At 44.4% G+C, this 16,075-nt stretch overlaps 1 protein-coding gene across 1 annotated transcript in view; it reads right to left on the minus strand.

Annotated features, from left to right (window-relative positions):
• Positions 1 to 16,075, minus strand: part of SEMA5B (semaphorin 5B) — a 469,753-nt gene that overhangs the window by 351,953 nt on the left and 101,725 nt on the right. Inside the window, exon 2 of the mRNA XM_068246215.1 lies at positions 13,288 to 13,347. The gene's annotated coding sequence lies outside the window, so the exon portion shown is untranslated. The remainder of the gene's footprint in view (positions 1 to 13,287; positions 13,348 to 16,075) is intronic.

A 16,075-nucleotide genomic window follows, 5' to 3' on the forward strand; every position in this document is an offset into this window, starting at 1 on the left:
ATAGAAAATTTGTACAAAAGCTTCATAGTTCATACATTAAAATTCGCAAGCGTTCTATGAACGTGTAAAAACGAGTTTTCCGCACATCCAATGATAGTCACTGGAAAATTGCATTTCTTCTAGATATCACAGCATATATTCACACAGCGCATGCCAATGACCATTGATAGCCATTGAGAAAAACCATGCGCAAAAATCTGAATAAGAACGCAAATTTAAATGTGAAAAACTCATGTGAGAAAACATTCAGTTTTCCGCAATGGTAAGTGTGAATCCTTCCTAAGAAACTCTGAACTCGATTCACTGATCTCTAGAGAGCGCTGACAGCGTGCATAAAGATTAGCAGGGGTTCCGCAGAGTGCGTAATGTGCGTTACGGAAATCGTGTAACTTGCAGAATGCAGCCCGTCCAGCATAGACCTCCCCGATCTCCACTCTCCCCTTGTCTGCAGGAAGAGAAAGGAGACTGCAGGAGTCAGAGCAACTACCCCCCCCCCCCCCCCCCTGCAGGACATGCACAAATCTCCATGGAAACTACCCGGCTAATTGGAGAACAATGATATAGCGCCCAGACACATTGTGAGGCACCACCGGGAAACCAGGCGCCCCACTAAATCACCGCGACCACCAAGAAACCGCCCAACACGCCACACGGAGCACCAGCCCACTGAGCAGGCCGACACCGTGCTGAGTAATTATTAAGGATTTATTTAGTCAGTGTTTGCCCAATGTAAAATCTTTCCTCTCCCTGATTTACATTCTGACATTTATCACATGGCGACATCTTTACTGCTGGCAGGTACATCACTGCAAAATGGTTGTGCGTTCCAAAGTGTGCAGAAGCTACACCTGGTCTCCCACAATGCACTTGGAGGAGAATTCTGCATAATAATCAGCCATAAGCCTCATACACACATCAGACTATAGTCTTTTGAAAATGAAAGATCACAGACCAATCTTACCACCCTTTATGTAGTATGAGAGCCATACTCTACATAGTCTTTTCTATGGAGCTGAACTCCACATCAGAAAAAAATCTTTGCAAGAAGCTGCACACACAGATGCTGTACAGACACAAAAGATCAGTATCTGCAAAAGATCTGTTCCTGCCAAAGATCCGTTCCTGCAAATTGCAATGATAGTCTATGAGATCTGCAGATCATCATACACACATGATTTAACTGACATTCATCTGCAGATCAAGCAATCATCTGCAGATCTGAAAATCCATCCTGGTGGATCTGATCTGCAGATGAATGTCAGTTAAATCATGTGTGTATGATGATCTGCAGATCCCATAGACTATCATTGCAATTTGCAGGAATGGATTTATGGCAGGAACAGATCTTTTGCAGATACTGATCTTTTGTGTCTGTACAGCATCTGTGTGTGCAGCATCTTGCCAAGATTTCTGTCTGATGGGGAGTTCAGCTCCATAGAATAGACTGTGTAGAGTATGGCTCTTATACTACAGGAAGGGTGGTAAGATTGGTCTGTGATCTTTCATTTTCAAAAGACTATGGTCTGATGTGTGTATGTGGCCTAAGGCCTAAACGTCACTGGGAGGGCCGGGCTACATGCCAATATACAGCAATAGACATACGAATGGTTTCTGGTACTGAAACCAGAAAAATCACTGTAAAATTGGGTATATAAATAAACTGTCACTTTAAGACTTTGGTTTAAAGGAGACCTCAAGTGAAAGGAATGTGGAGGCTGCCCTATTTATTGCCGGTTAAACAATACCAGTTGCCTGGAAGTCCTGCTGAGCTATTTGGCTGCAGTAGTGGCTGAATCATACCAGAAACAAGCATGCAGATAATCAAGTCTGACTTCAGTCAGAGCACCTGATCTGCTGCATGCTTGTTCAGGGGCTATGGCTAAACGTATTAAGGTTCGTATACACGTCCGATAAAGATCGTTCGTTACGAACGATTCGTGACGTTTACACGATATTCAAATTAGACCGAAAAGATCGTTCGTAATGAACGATTGTGTACACACGTGAACGATATAAGTATAAAGTACTGAACGACGAACGATTAAAAAATGCGTGCGCAAACGGAAGTGACGTTATGACAGGCAATAAGAACATGCGTTATCGGACGATCTTTGTACACACTGCAACGATTGAACGATTATCTTTCGAAAAAATCCGCCGGGTTGGATCGGTCCGATTGAACGATAACGATCGTTATCGTTCACAAAAACGATCGTTCACACTTTTTGAACGCACGATTATCGTTCCGATTGTCGTTATCGTTCGTTTTTGAACGATCGTTATCGTACGTGTGTACTCAGCTTTAGAGACAAAGGATCAGCAGGACAGCCAGGCAATTTACAATGTATAAAAGTGAATGGAAATGGCAGCCTCCACATCCATCTCACTTCAGCTGTCTTAAATTATTTATGTAAAAAACAAGTTGTGTAAAAAAAACAAACTGAACCAATATTAAATATTAGAGCAATGTAAATATTCTGCAGTAGGGCCCTGAACAATAATGACATTATTATTAGTATTTAGTATCTATATAGCGCCGACATCTTACGCAGCACTGTACAGAGTTTATAGTCTTGTCACCTAACTGTCCATCAGAGGGGCTTCCAATCCCTACATATACTGTACATGCATTCATGATTTTAACCCTGTTTTATAATACAAGCATGTCACACTCAGTATGTACAGTCGGGGATAAAATCTGCCAGAGATTGATAACACAACATGGCTGCTTGAGTGTTCATTTCAAGTGATTTCCTGCTTTGTGTCATATTCTTTGAACTCCGCCCCGGTCTATCTTAGCATGAAGTGGCCATAAAAACATTTTGTCTGCTCCTCCCAGCACCAGAGCTGCAGCGATGAGGTAACAGACATCTGTGTATTCAGCGCAAAGTCCTATTTGAAAACATTTCTCACTCAATCAAGGTGTAATTTGAAGAAAAAAAAAGACCGGATGTTTTCCTGAAACAAAAAAGAATAATAATAATAACCGCAGCTTTTCCTTCTGCGAACGAGCGTCAGAAAGCCGATTTAGGGAATTTATCCGATTGCCGCAGCTCAGAAAGCCGATTCATTTCCGCAAAAGCAAATTGCGCTGTAATTAGAAGGCTTATTTTTGCTGTTGACTGGTTGAAAGGAAGGATTCGGTAAGACGTTGCTATTTTTCTTCCTCTTTAGAATGTGTTAAATACGGTTCATTTTCGCCCAGCAGCGCGGACGCCCAGAGAAGCACCAGGCCTGCCGCCGTGCCACTTTGTGGGAGAAATTCGCGGGCGCCCCCTCCCCCCATCAGGATGATGTCACCTCGCAGGAATGGCCGTGCAGCTGGCCGCCCCTGAATAGAGCCCCCCTTGTTTATTCATGGCGTCGCCCCACTCCGCATACAAACATTTCTCTTCCACCTCAATTCATCCTCTTCTCTCCCCGTCCCGAGAATGGGGGCTCCCAACCGTCCCCAACGCCGGGAAAAAAGGGGGGGAAATTCAATTTAGCAAACTTTTCAGTGCGTCTGGCAGGCGGGGGGCGCCCTATCACAGATCGACGCCCCGCTTTCTCAGGCCGCCGTATCAATATGCGCAGCAGAAGAATGGACGCAATCGGGTTACCAGAACGTCTCTTTTGTGGCTCTCCGCGTTGTGCTACTTGGCCTCTGTAATCTTTTCCTTTCTTTCGCTGCCTTTAGAAAAGAACAGAGAGATGCCATACTCCGAACAAGTGCAAAGACCGATCCCAAACAAAACGCTCCAGAGATACAAAACACACGGTGACCCCCCCAACACTGCGCCGGGACCCGAAGTTTCATGCTAACTCAGCTGGGGGGGGCTACAACAACAAGATAAAGACAATCCAACTTCCCCCAAACACAGAGGAACTACAACAATAACAGATCAGTCTCTGCACCAGAGGAGCTTACACTCTAATGCCCTCACCACAGTCACACGCTATTATTATTATACATTTATATAGCTCTGACCTATTCCACAGCGCTGTACAGAGATCACTGATCCATTCCCATCAGTCTCTGCACCAGAGGAGCTTACACTCTAATGTCCTCACCACAGTCACACACTATTATTATTATACAGTTATATAGCTCTGACATATACCACAGCGCTGTACAGAGATCACTGATCCATTCCCATCAGTCTCTGCACCAGAGGAGCTTACACTCTAATGTCCTCACCACAGTCACACACTATTATTATTATACATTTATATAGCTCTGACATATACCACAGCGCTGTACAGAGATCACTGATCCATTCCCATCAGTCTCTGCACCAGAGGAGCTTACACTCTAATGTCCTCACCACAGTCACACACTATTATTATTATACATTTAGAGGCTGCCATATGTATTTCCTTTAAAGGATACCTCAACTTGCATGTGACATGATGAGGTAGACGTGTATGGACAGTGCCTAGCACACAAATACCTATGCTGTGTTCCTTTTTTTCTTTCTGTGCCTGAAAGAGTTAAATATCAGGTATGTAAGTGGCTGACTCAGTCCTGACTCAGACCGGAAGTGACTACAGTGTGACCCTCCCTGATAAGAAATTCCACCTATAAAACACTTTCCTAGCAGAAAATGGCTTCTGAGAGCAAGAAAGAGATAAAAAGAGGAATTTCTTATCAGTGAGGGTCACACTGTAGTCACTTCCTGTCTGAGTCAGGACTGAGTCAGCCACTTACATACCTGATATTTAACTCTTTCAGGCAGAGAAAGGAAAAAAAAAAACACAGCATAGTTATTTGTGTGCTAGGCACTGTACATACACATGTCTATCTCATCATGTCACATGTCACTTCGGGTATCCTTTAAAGCAATGCAGATTGCCTGGCTGTCCTGGCGATCCTCCTCTGCCTCTAATACATTTAGCCACAGCCCCTGAACAAGCATGCAGCAGATCAGGTGCGTCTGACATTGTCAGACCTGACAAGATTAGCTGCATGCTTGTTTCTGGTGCAATTCAGAAACTACTGCAGCCAAATAAACCAACAGGGCTGCCAGACAACTGGTATTGTTTAAAATTCATTAAATATGGCGGCCTCCATATCACTCAACTCCAGTACATTTTGAAGGACACCTGCAGTGAGAGGTATATGGAGGCTGCCATATTTATTTCCTGTTAAACAATACCAGTTGCCTGGCAATCCTGCTGATCTTTTTGGCTGCAGTAGTGTCTGACACACACCTGAAACAAGCATGCAGCTAATCCAGTCACCCATCAGTCAGAGCTCCTGATCTGCTGCATGCTTGTTCAGGGGCTATGGCTAAATGTAATAGAGGCAGAGGATCAGCAGAACAGCCAGAAAATCTACATTGTTTATAAGGAAATAATTATGTCAGCCTCCATAGCTCTACCAGCTCAGGTTTAAGTCGGATTAAACTGGAGACCATATGTAGGAAAATCAGAAAATAAATTAAAGTCTATGACATCATTGCGGAAGAGATTTTGGCAAAACCGCGTCACACAGAATCAGAACGGTTGTCTGCGTTGAACAACTGGTACTCGCCATCCTCTAGTACTCCCAGGGTACATCCAGGGTACTCGCCTGGCCCCAGCTCACTCTACTCCTTCCAGCCGCGAAAATCCAACAAAACCAGCAGACGCTCCACGCCTTTCCGGCAAGACGCAATAAATCTCGCCGTTCCAGACGGACTCTGAAAAGCAACTCCTTCAATTTATAACGTCAATTTGCGGCAAATGATATTTTATGGGTGTTACGCACGTGCTGCCCAGGAGTGGAAAACTAAATTAAAAAGTATTACCGCATTCAGCTATTGGCAAAACAATCTCGCCAGGCCGTGTAACGCATTTAGTGCTGCTTGTCGAGCAATTTATTCCCCCCTCCCCCCCTCGCGACGCCGGATCCGAAGGTAATAGGAAAAGAGGAACACTTGTACGCCGGCCGGCAAATCCCTGCAAGACAAACAAGATTAATCTGGAGCGGAGCATGCTGGGTAAGGCATGGCAGAACTAACGCCCTGCATACGCGGCAGACAACCCACTCCAGACTCCGGCGCAAATCTCACCAATACCGCTTCATTAGAAAATCAATTTCTGTATTTCGCACTCGGCGAGTCTGGGGGCCGCAACTCATTCGTCCGTACGGCGCTGTACAACGCGCTGATGGCTTTTATATAAACAACAATAAAGACGATAATCGTGTACCTTGTTCATCGTCACACTGTTGTCATTTATTTTTATTTTATAGGATATATTTTATGGTTTATATATTTTATATGTATGTATTTTATTTATCTGGGCTGTGGAGTCGGAGTTGGAGTTGGAGCAATGTTTGGGTACCTGAAGTCGGAGGTTTCATAAACTGAAGAGTTGGACGATTTTTGTACCCACGCCATAACCGTGCAAGAGTTGTGGAGTCGGAGTCAAAGCAATTTTGGGTACCTGGAGTCGGAGGTTTCATAAACTGAAGAGTCGGACGATTTTTGTACCCACGCCATAACCGTGCAAGAGTTGTGGAGTCGGAGTCAAAGCAATTTTGGGTACCTGGAGTCGGAGGTTTCATAAACTGAAGAGTTGGACTTTTGTACTGACTCTACCCAACGCCACAGTCCTGCATTTTATCAATCAAGAGGACACAGTTTTATAAATCGCAGGCCAGCCCTCTTCATATGGTTCTCAAACATCCATAGGGTAGTGAGGCATGTCATAAGAGACAATGAAATAACTTCTAAAGGTACCTACACACTTCCAACTTGTTGTCGGACTTGTCGTTTGAATGACAAGTTGGACGTGTGTACGCACTGTCGACCGACTGATAACTGGTTTGCCCGATCCGCTCAGTGGATCTGTTGGACCAACTGTCATTCAAACGACTGCCAGGTCCGTACATGTGTACAAACGACTTTTAGTCGTTTGTCCAACTAATAGACGTTCAAACAACAAGTCGTTTGCTCAGTCATTGAATCTAGTCCATTGTTCTATCCAGTCCATTGTTCATTATTAAGTTGGTTAAACGACAAGTAAATTAGGTAAATTAGCATATCAACCGCTTGGTTGGTCAGTGTGTACAGGATGTCTGAACGACTTGCTGTTTGCACTACAAGTCATTAGGACAAAAAGTGGTTTGAAAAAGTTTGATGTGTGTACGCACCTTCAGTGTATACCATAAAAACCATAAGATTTATTTGCCCCTAACAATCAGCAAAGGTATCAGGTCAAGTATTTGAAAAATTTCACTTATATACGGGCCCTTATGACAGGGACACGGAATGTAAATGTGCATAAAATCACTAATGAATGTCACCACTGTACCGATGCCCATTTCTTCCTGACTGGTTTCGCAAACTCCTAGTCACACAATAATAGCGAAACCGGTAGGACAAAATAAGGCATCAGTTTGGTGGCACATAAAATCACAAATGAACACGGCCACCATACAGATGTCCGCTTCTGTACGACCAGATTAGCTAATATCGCTTTCAAAACCACTCGGGTAAGGGCCCGTTTCCACTAGAGCGAATCTGCATGCATTTTCTGCATGCAGATTCGCATAATCAATATAAATCAATGGGCCTGTTTCCACTTGTCAGGAAATCTGTGCGGTGGACTGTGCAGAAAAAATCTGCCCATCAGAATTCGCACACTGCAAGGCTAGTGTGCGATTCGCCTGCAATGTAATTAAGGGCCACTACACGCAGATTGGATGCAGAAAAACTGACTCCAATGAATGCCTATGGGACTGTTTCCACTAAACGAGATTTCTCTGATGCAGATTTTCCCATAGGCATTCATTGGAGTCAGTTTTTCTGCATCCATTCTGCATCCAATCTGCGTGTAGCGGAAACAGGCCCTAATAGGGAAAAGCGCATGCGTTTTTAATTATGCAAATTTTTCATGCGAATTCGCGTGCGTTTTAATCAATGTAAAAGCACACAGGCACTGACATGGTTAAATTTGCATACTTACAAACAAATGCAAATTTTAACGCATTTTCGCATTAAAATTCGCATACAGACACGTACGAATTCGCATCTGCATGCAAATTCGTTTTCGCGTTTTCTGCGACGGAATTGCACCGCACCAGTGGAAACGGGCCCGAAGAGTGGGCATCGGTACAGTGGCCGTGTCCATCTGTGATCCGTGTCCATCTGAGGATATGCTCCCTGTCCCGGGTTGTGTAGTCAGTACAAAAACCATACAACTCCAACTCTGACTCCTCAGTTTCTGATTCCTCCGACTCCTCTAATTTGCATATTACAATCTTGTTGATTGAAAGTATGTAACCTAAAAGGCATTTCATTGCTGCCAAAGCTTAGGAATTTTAAAGCTACATTAAGATGGCAACTGCTTTTGGGAACAAAAAGCTCCTGGCCAGGAAGCTGACACTCTACCCTGTCAGCCATGCTGGCCTGTCACTGCCAATGGTGAATGCCTGAGCATAAGAAGATGCGCTGGAGCACCAGATCAGCCGGGTTTTGGAGTGTAGCCCTGCCACCTTGCAGAAAAAGACCTCTACCTTTTATATATCTGATAGAGAAAAGGCCAGAGCTATTTTCTGCAAGGGAACAGATCTATGCAACAGAACCCAGCTGATGCAGGGTTCCAGTGACTCTTATTAAACTGTTGCGACATTCTAAATTTTAAGCATTAGTGTACCCTTGTGTGCTGTGGGTACTTGTAAGAGTGATGTGTAGGTACTATGCAGGGGAATGAGGACTTGTAGATAACTTAATTTGCTTCCTTCTAAATTGGTCTAAATTGTTGCTAGACATAATGGACATACCATACCATAGTAAAGTATCATACCATAGTAAAGTCAGTGACATGGCTAAGTACTTTGTAAAGTACTGCAGAAGATGTCAGTGCTATATAAACACATAAGATTATGGTAGGACATTAGACTATGACTAGGGCAGGATTAGATTGTGAGCTCCTCTGAGGACAGTCAGTGACATGACTATGTACTCTGTACAGTGCTGCAGAAGATGGCAGTGCTATATAAATACATAATAATAATATGGTAGGACATTAGACTATGACTATGGTAGGATTAGAGTGTGAGCTCCTCTGAGGACAGTCAGTTACATGACTATGTACTCTGTAATGTGCTGCAGAAGATGTCAGTGCTATATAAATACATAATAATAATAATAGGGTAAGACATTAGACTATGACTATGGTAGGATTAGAGTGTGAGCTCCTCTGAGGACAGTCAGTGACATGACTATGTACTCTGTAATGTGCTGCAGAAGATGTCAGTGCTATATAAATACATAATAATAATAATATGGTAGGACATTAGACTATGACTAGGGCAGGATTAGATTGTGAGCTCCTCTGAGGACAGTCAGTGACATGACTATGTACTCTGTACAGTGCTGCAGAAGATGGCAGTGCTATATAAATACATAATAATAATATGGTAGGACATTAGACTAAGACTATGGTAGGATTAGAGTGTGAGCTCCTCTGAGGACAGTCAGTGACATGATTATGTACTCTGTAATGTGCTGCAGAAGATGTCAGTGCTATATAAATACTTAATAATAAATGCACTCCTTGCTGATTTGATTGGTCCATGTACAATCTGCATTCAATCTGCATTATATTTGCATGGATGCTAAAATTCCCAACATCTCATTGACCTATTACCAGGGGCTCCCCTCCCTTTGTCCGTATCTATCAGGGAATTTAAGAGTGTGTACACACGGACAATTTTGATTGGCCAATAAATTACCAATTTTACCACCTCCACGTAGCACGAGTGTCAATTGAAAACTATGAGCAGATGTAGGTAACCCTCATACTACATAAAGGTGGTTAAATTGGTCAATGATTGGCAAATCAGAATTTAAAAGGTTAGGTGAAGAGCGGCCCAAGATGGCAGATTTCACGGTCGCGGCGGACGGGTGGAGATACGCGAGATGTGAGGAAGGGAGATATAACAAGTCAGGAGGCGACTTCACCAATAAGCTAAGAATCCGTTATTTTATTTGATGACCTTTTAACCCCGGCAGTCAGGAACCGGCGCTAGCTACGTGCGACTGCGTTCGCCTCGACCAGCGCCCCTTTTACCGCAGCACAAAAACCGAACATCCCATAAATTATTCCGTATGATAGAAAAGATTCCTGGAATTGCACAAGTTCCTTTATTCATCGCTGCAGCTCTCCAGACAAAAACGCCACATTCATTTTCACTAAAACCCCCACGAGAGGCGTTTCACGCCCGCGATCTTCCTTCTCGCCGGCTAACAACACATAACAAAGCGCTGCGGCAATTTACTTCGAGTCTCAGCCTTTCTGGAAAATGGGGGCCAGTAAAATCTCCGGCGCTCTGCGCGGCCCTCCCTCCACGCCGCCCGCCCGTAACGTTAATTTTCATAATACAATTTATCTTATTTATTGCCTCAATTATAGAGATAATCCCAGAAATACCGTCCTATGATAATCTAACGCCATTTCCATCGTAATTGATCTGGTATTTATTACACAGGAGATCCGTTCGGCGAGACATCCATTAGAATGAAAATCGCTATTATTCGAGATTGCTTCTTTAATAGCGGCATTAAGTAAAGCCCGGGGTATGAAAGAAAATAATCACCATTTCTTTCAGGTGCAGAAATCATCCGCCGCCGCCAGAGAGAAATTGGATTTCACGATTCGGATGGCGCGGTGACCGTGCGGTCGCTGCGGTTCCTAAGTCGCATGGCCAAGGTCAAAAGCTCCATCTGTCTCTGCTTACAGGGGAGCTGAGCCCATACACAGGCTAATCAGACGTAAATATACCGCGTACGATAACTCTCCTATGCGTTACAGGAAATCTAAAGTCAACCTAAAAAAATCAGTTTAACTGGTCTGCAACCGCCTCATGCCAATTGGTGGCCGCATTGTGATTGCGTTAAGTCCTGGGGGTGGAGATTAGCAGGGAACATGCGCGATTGTTCCCTGCTGAGACAAGGCGCGAAATCTGGGCGTGCCATAGGCGCCAGTATAAATAGCCCCGATTAGTGGCTGGAAGTGTTAAAGGATACCCGAAGTGACATGTGACATGATGAGACAGACGTGTGCACATTGCCTAGCACACAAATAAGTATGTTGTGTTCCTTTTTTTCTTTCTCTGCCTGAAAGAGTTAAATATCAGGTATGTAAGTGGCTGATTCAGTCCTGACTCAGACAGGAAGTGACTACAGTGTGACCCTCACTGATAAGAAATTCCCCTTTTTATCTCTTTCCTGCTCTAAGAAGCCAATTTCTGCTAGGAACGTGTTTTATAGTTGGAATTTCTTATCAGTGAGGGTCACACTGTAGTCACTTCCTGTCTGAGTCAGGACTGAGTCAGCCATTTACATACCTGATATTTAACTCTTTCAGGCAAAGAAGGAAAAAAGGAACACAGCCTAGTTATTTGTGTGCCTGGCACTGTACATACCCATGACTATCTCATTATGTCACGTCACTTTGGGTATCCTTTAATCCCTCTATGGAACAGAGCCGGGACAAGGTCCTCCAGCACCCAAGGCTGAGACACCAAAGTGCGCCCCTCCATCCCTGCCACCCCATCCATCACACACTGATTGCTATTAGACTAAGAGGCGCCACAGGGCCCACAACCTCCCCAACACGTTAATATCTAGTTATCTGGCTTGCAGTCACTGCCATGTATCCCCTTTTCTTATTTCTTTCTGCTTCAAACACAATTAGGAATGACAGCTGAATGAATTCTGCGCCCCCTCCTACACTGCGCCCTGAGGCTGGAGCCTCTCCAGCCTATGTCTCGGCCCAGCCCTGCTATGGAATATCGAGCAATCTTTACTCTGTAACATTTTCTCTGAACAACGGATGCTATAGAATGGGCGGTGGCAAGTAGCGGCCTGCGTGCGACTTTCGTGCATTTCGGCTGGTGAAAGTCGTACTTTAGTCGTTTGCTGCACTTCCTGTCTCTCTGCGCTGTGATGATCTGACGTTGTATGACATCACAGTATGACATCACAGCCGTCTCAGGACTCATCAGTAGCCGCACCTTCCCCCGATGCTCCAACCATTCTGGCAAAGCCTGAAAATAAGCCCCGCTTTTATCTGCAGATGAACCCCCCAAACAGAAAAGGAAGAAAACACAAACCCCCCAGCTGCATTGATTGGATGGTTGCCTTTGTTCCTGGCCCTCCTACCCATCATGCTTTGCTCCCTGAGGTGACCCACCCTGTCCCTCAGCGGCCCCTCTGTCTGACAAGCCGAAGAATGGGCGATGAGGCCCCAATTTGCAGGACAATGGGGCGCATTGCTGCGGAGGATACAGGTCCCTAATGCACCATGCCGGGGCCTATAGAGAAACTTCATTATAGGTCTGCCGTAATTATTCCACGCCACAATCCCGAGGCAAAACAGAAGGGAGCCGACGCGCCTCGCTTCATTAACCCCTTGTGCGCCGGCGCCACCGTGATCTCCGTGTTTGTAAACAGACGCCACCAAAACGCCAAACTCCCTTTGCTGCCAGAGCGGGGAGGAAAGCCATTTCCCAGGCTCGGTCTCCCCCATACATCTCGTCACCAGGTTCCAGATATCACCCCAACCATAATCTGCACTCTGCGCACAACCTTCCTCTGTCCTCCCCTAGAATCCCCTCCTCACATTCACTTGTACAAGACTTCTCACGTGCTTCACCCCTCCTCTGGGATTCCCTTCCAAAACACATCCGCCACTTTACAACCTTTGAAATCTTTGTAAAGCTGAAGCGAGAGTAATACAGAGGCTGGCAAATGTACTTCCTTCTAAACAATTCCAGTTGCCTAGTAGTTGTGTCCCCCCCCCCCCCTCTATAACAGCCTCACCATCACACACACACACACACACACACACACACACACACACACACACACACACACACACACACACACACACACACACACACACACACACACACACACACACACACACACACACACACACACACACACACACACACACACACACACACACACGTTTATTACACTAAGCTCTCATACTTGCACATGCTCATTTATGGGTAATTATTTTTTTTATCTGAACACTTGTCATAATAGTTTGATAATTACAAGTTCAAGTACCCCTAAAACCAACCCACATACACCCAACCCCCCCCCCCCCCAGGGCCTGCGTCCCACACAAGGCTGTGGAGTCTGACTCGAGGAGTTGGAGCAATTTTGGGTACACGGAGTCAGAGGCTTCATAAACTGAAGAATTGGAGTCAGGTGGTATTCGTACCGACTCCACAGCCCTGGTCCCACATGTTGAGTACCTGGGGAGTATAGTTAATATATGCCACATGTGCAGGACACTTACCAGCACCACATCACTGTGTATCGATCCTCACTGCCATGGCCGAGTATAATCCACCATTACCTGGAGGACAAAGAGAGAGAGAGGTCAGTAACGATCTGCTGCTCACAGTCACACACACACACATTCACACAATGTCCAATCAATTCTTCACAATCCAGAGAAAAATACGTCGCTTGATCAAAACCGAAAACCCGGATACAGCAAGCCGGAGTTTACCGATCGGCAACACAGAGTGCCCCAAACAATAGGAGAGGCTAAAAAAGTACAATCTAAGTACAATACGTAGGTACAACTTAACGAAACAAAGTGACAGTACAATGTATCAGTATTATGTGATGGGACATTGATACAATGTGACGATACAATGTGTGGATACAATGTGTGGATACAATGTGTGGATACAATGTGTGGATACAATGTGTGGATACAATGTGTGGATACAATGTGTGGATACAATGTGACGATACAATGTGACGATACAATGTGACGATACAATGTGACGATACAATGTGACGATACAATGTGACGATACAATGTGTGGATACAATGTGATGATACAATGTGACGATACAAGGTGTGGATACAATATGTGTATACAATGTAACGATACAATGTGTGGATACAATGTGACGATACAATGTGTGGATACAATGTGTGGATACAATGTGTGGATACAATGTGTGGATACAATGTGACGATACAATGTGTGGATACAATGTGTGGATACAATGTGTAGATACAATGTGTGGATACAATGTGTGGCTACAATGTGTGGCTACAATGTGTGGCTACAATGTGTGGCTACAATGTGTGGATACAATGTGTGGATACAATGTGTGGCTACAATGTGTGGCTACAATGTGTGGCTACAATGTGTGGCTACAATGTGTGGCTACAATGTGTGGCTACAATGTGTGGCTAATGTGTGGCTACAATGTGTGGCTACAATGTGTGGCTACAATGTGTGGCTACAATGTGTGGCTACAATGTGTGGCTACAATGTGTGGCTACAATGTGTGGCTACAATGTGTGGCTACAATGTGTGGCTACAATGTGTGGCTACAATGTGTGGCTACAATGTGACGATACAATGTGACGATACAATGTGACGATACAATGTGACGATACAATGTGTGGCTACAATGTGTGGCTACAATGTGTGGCTACAATGTGTGGCTACAATGTGTGGCTACAATGTGTGGCTACAATGTGTGGCTACAATGTGTGGCTACAATGTGTGGCTACAATGTGTGGCTACAATGTGTGGCTACAATGTGTGGCTACAATGTGTGGCTACAATGTGTGGCTACAATGTGTGGCTACAATGTGTGGCTACAATGTGTGGCTACAATGTGTGGCTACAATGTGTGGATACAATGTGTGGCTACAATGTGTGGCTACAATGTGTGGCTACAATGTGTGGCTACAATGTGTGGCTACAATGTGTGGATACAATGTGACGATACAATGTGACGATACAATGTGACGATACAATGTGACGATACAATGTGACGATACAATGTGTGGATACAATGTGTGGATACAATGTGTGGATACAATGTGTGGATACAATGTGTGGATACAATGTGTGGCTACAATGTGTGGCTACAATGTGTGGCTACAATGTGTGGATACAATGTGTGGATACAATGTGTGAATACAATGTGATGATACAATGTGATGATACAATGTGACGATACAAGGTGTGGATACAATGTGTGGATACAATATGTGTATACAATGTAACGATACAATGTGTGGATACAATGTGACGATACAATGTGTGGATACAATGTGTGGATACAATGTGTGGATACAATGTGTGGATACAATGTGTGGATACAATGTGACGATACAATGTGTGGCTACAATGTGTGGCTACAATGTGTGGCTACAATGTGTGGCTACAATGTGTGGCTACAATGTGTGGCTAATGTGTGGCTAATGTGTGGCTACAATGTGTGGCTACAATGTGTGGCTACAATGTGTGGCTACAATGTGTGGCTACAATGTGTGGCTACAATGTGTGGCTACAATGTGTGGCTACAATGTGTGGCTACAATGTGTGGCTACAATGTGTGGCTACAATGTGTGGCTACAATGTGACGATACAATGTGACGATACAATGTGTGGCTACAATGTGTGGATACAATGTGTGGCTACAATGTGTGGCTACAATGTGTGGCTACAATGTGTGGCTACAATGTGTGGCTACAATGTGTGGCTACAATGTGTGGCTACAATGTGTGGCTACAATGTGTGGCTACAATGTGTGGCTACAATGTGTGGCTACAATGTGTGGCTACAATGTGTGGCTACAATGTGTGGCTACAATGTGTGGCTACAATGTGTGGCTACAATGTGACGATACAATGTGACGATACAATGTGACGATACAATGTGACGATACAATGTGACGATACAATGTGTGGCTACAATGTGTGGCTACAATGTGTGGCTACAATGTGTGGCTACAATGTGTGGCTACAATGTGTGGCTACAATGTGTGGCTACAATGTGTGGCTACAATGTGTGGCTACAATGTGTGGCTACAATGTGTGGCTACAATGTGTGGCTACAATGTGTGGCTACAATGTGTGGCTACAATGTGTGGCTACAATGTGTGGCTACAATGTGTGGCTACAATGTGTGGCTACAATGTGTGGCTACAATGTGTGGATACAATGTGACGATACAATGTGACGATACAATGTGACGATACAATGTGACGATACAATGTGACGATACAATGTGTGGATACAATGTGTGGATACAATGTGTGGATAC

This window comes from Hyperolius riggenbachi, chromosome 7 (assembly GCF_040937935.1).
Source record: "Hyperolius riggenbachi isolate aHypRig1 chromosome 7, aHypRig1.pri, whole genome shotgun sequence".
Lineage (NCBI taxonomy): Eukaryota > Metazoa > Chordata > Amphibia > Anura > Hyperoliidae > Hyperolius > Hyperolius riggenbachi.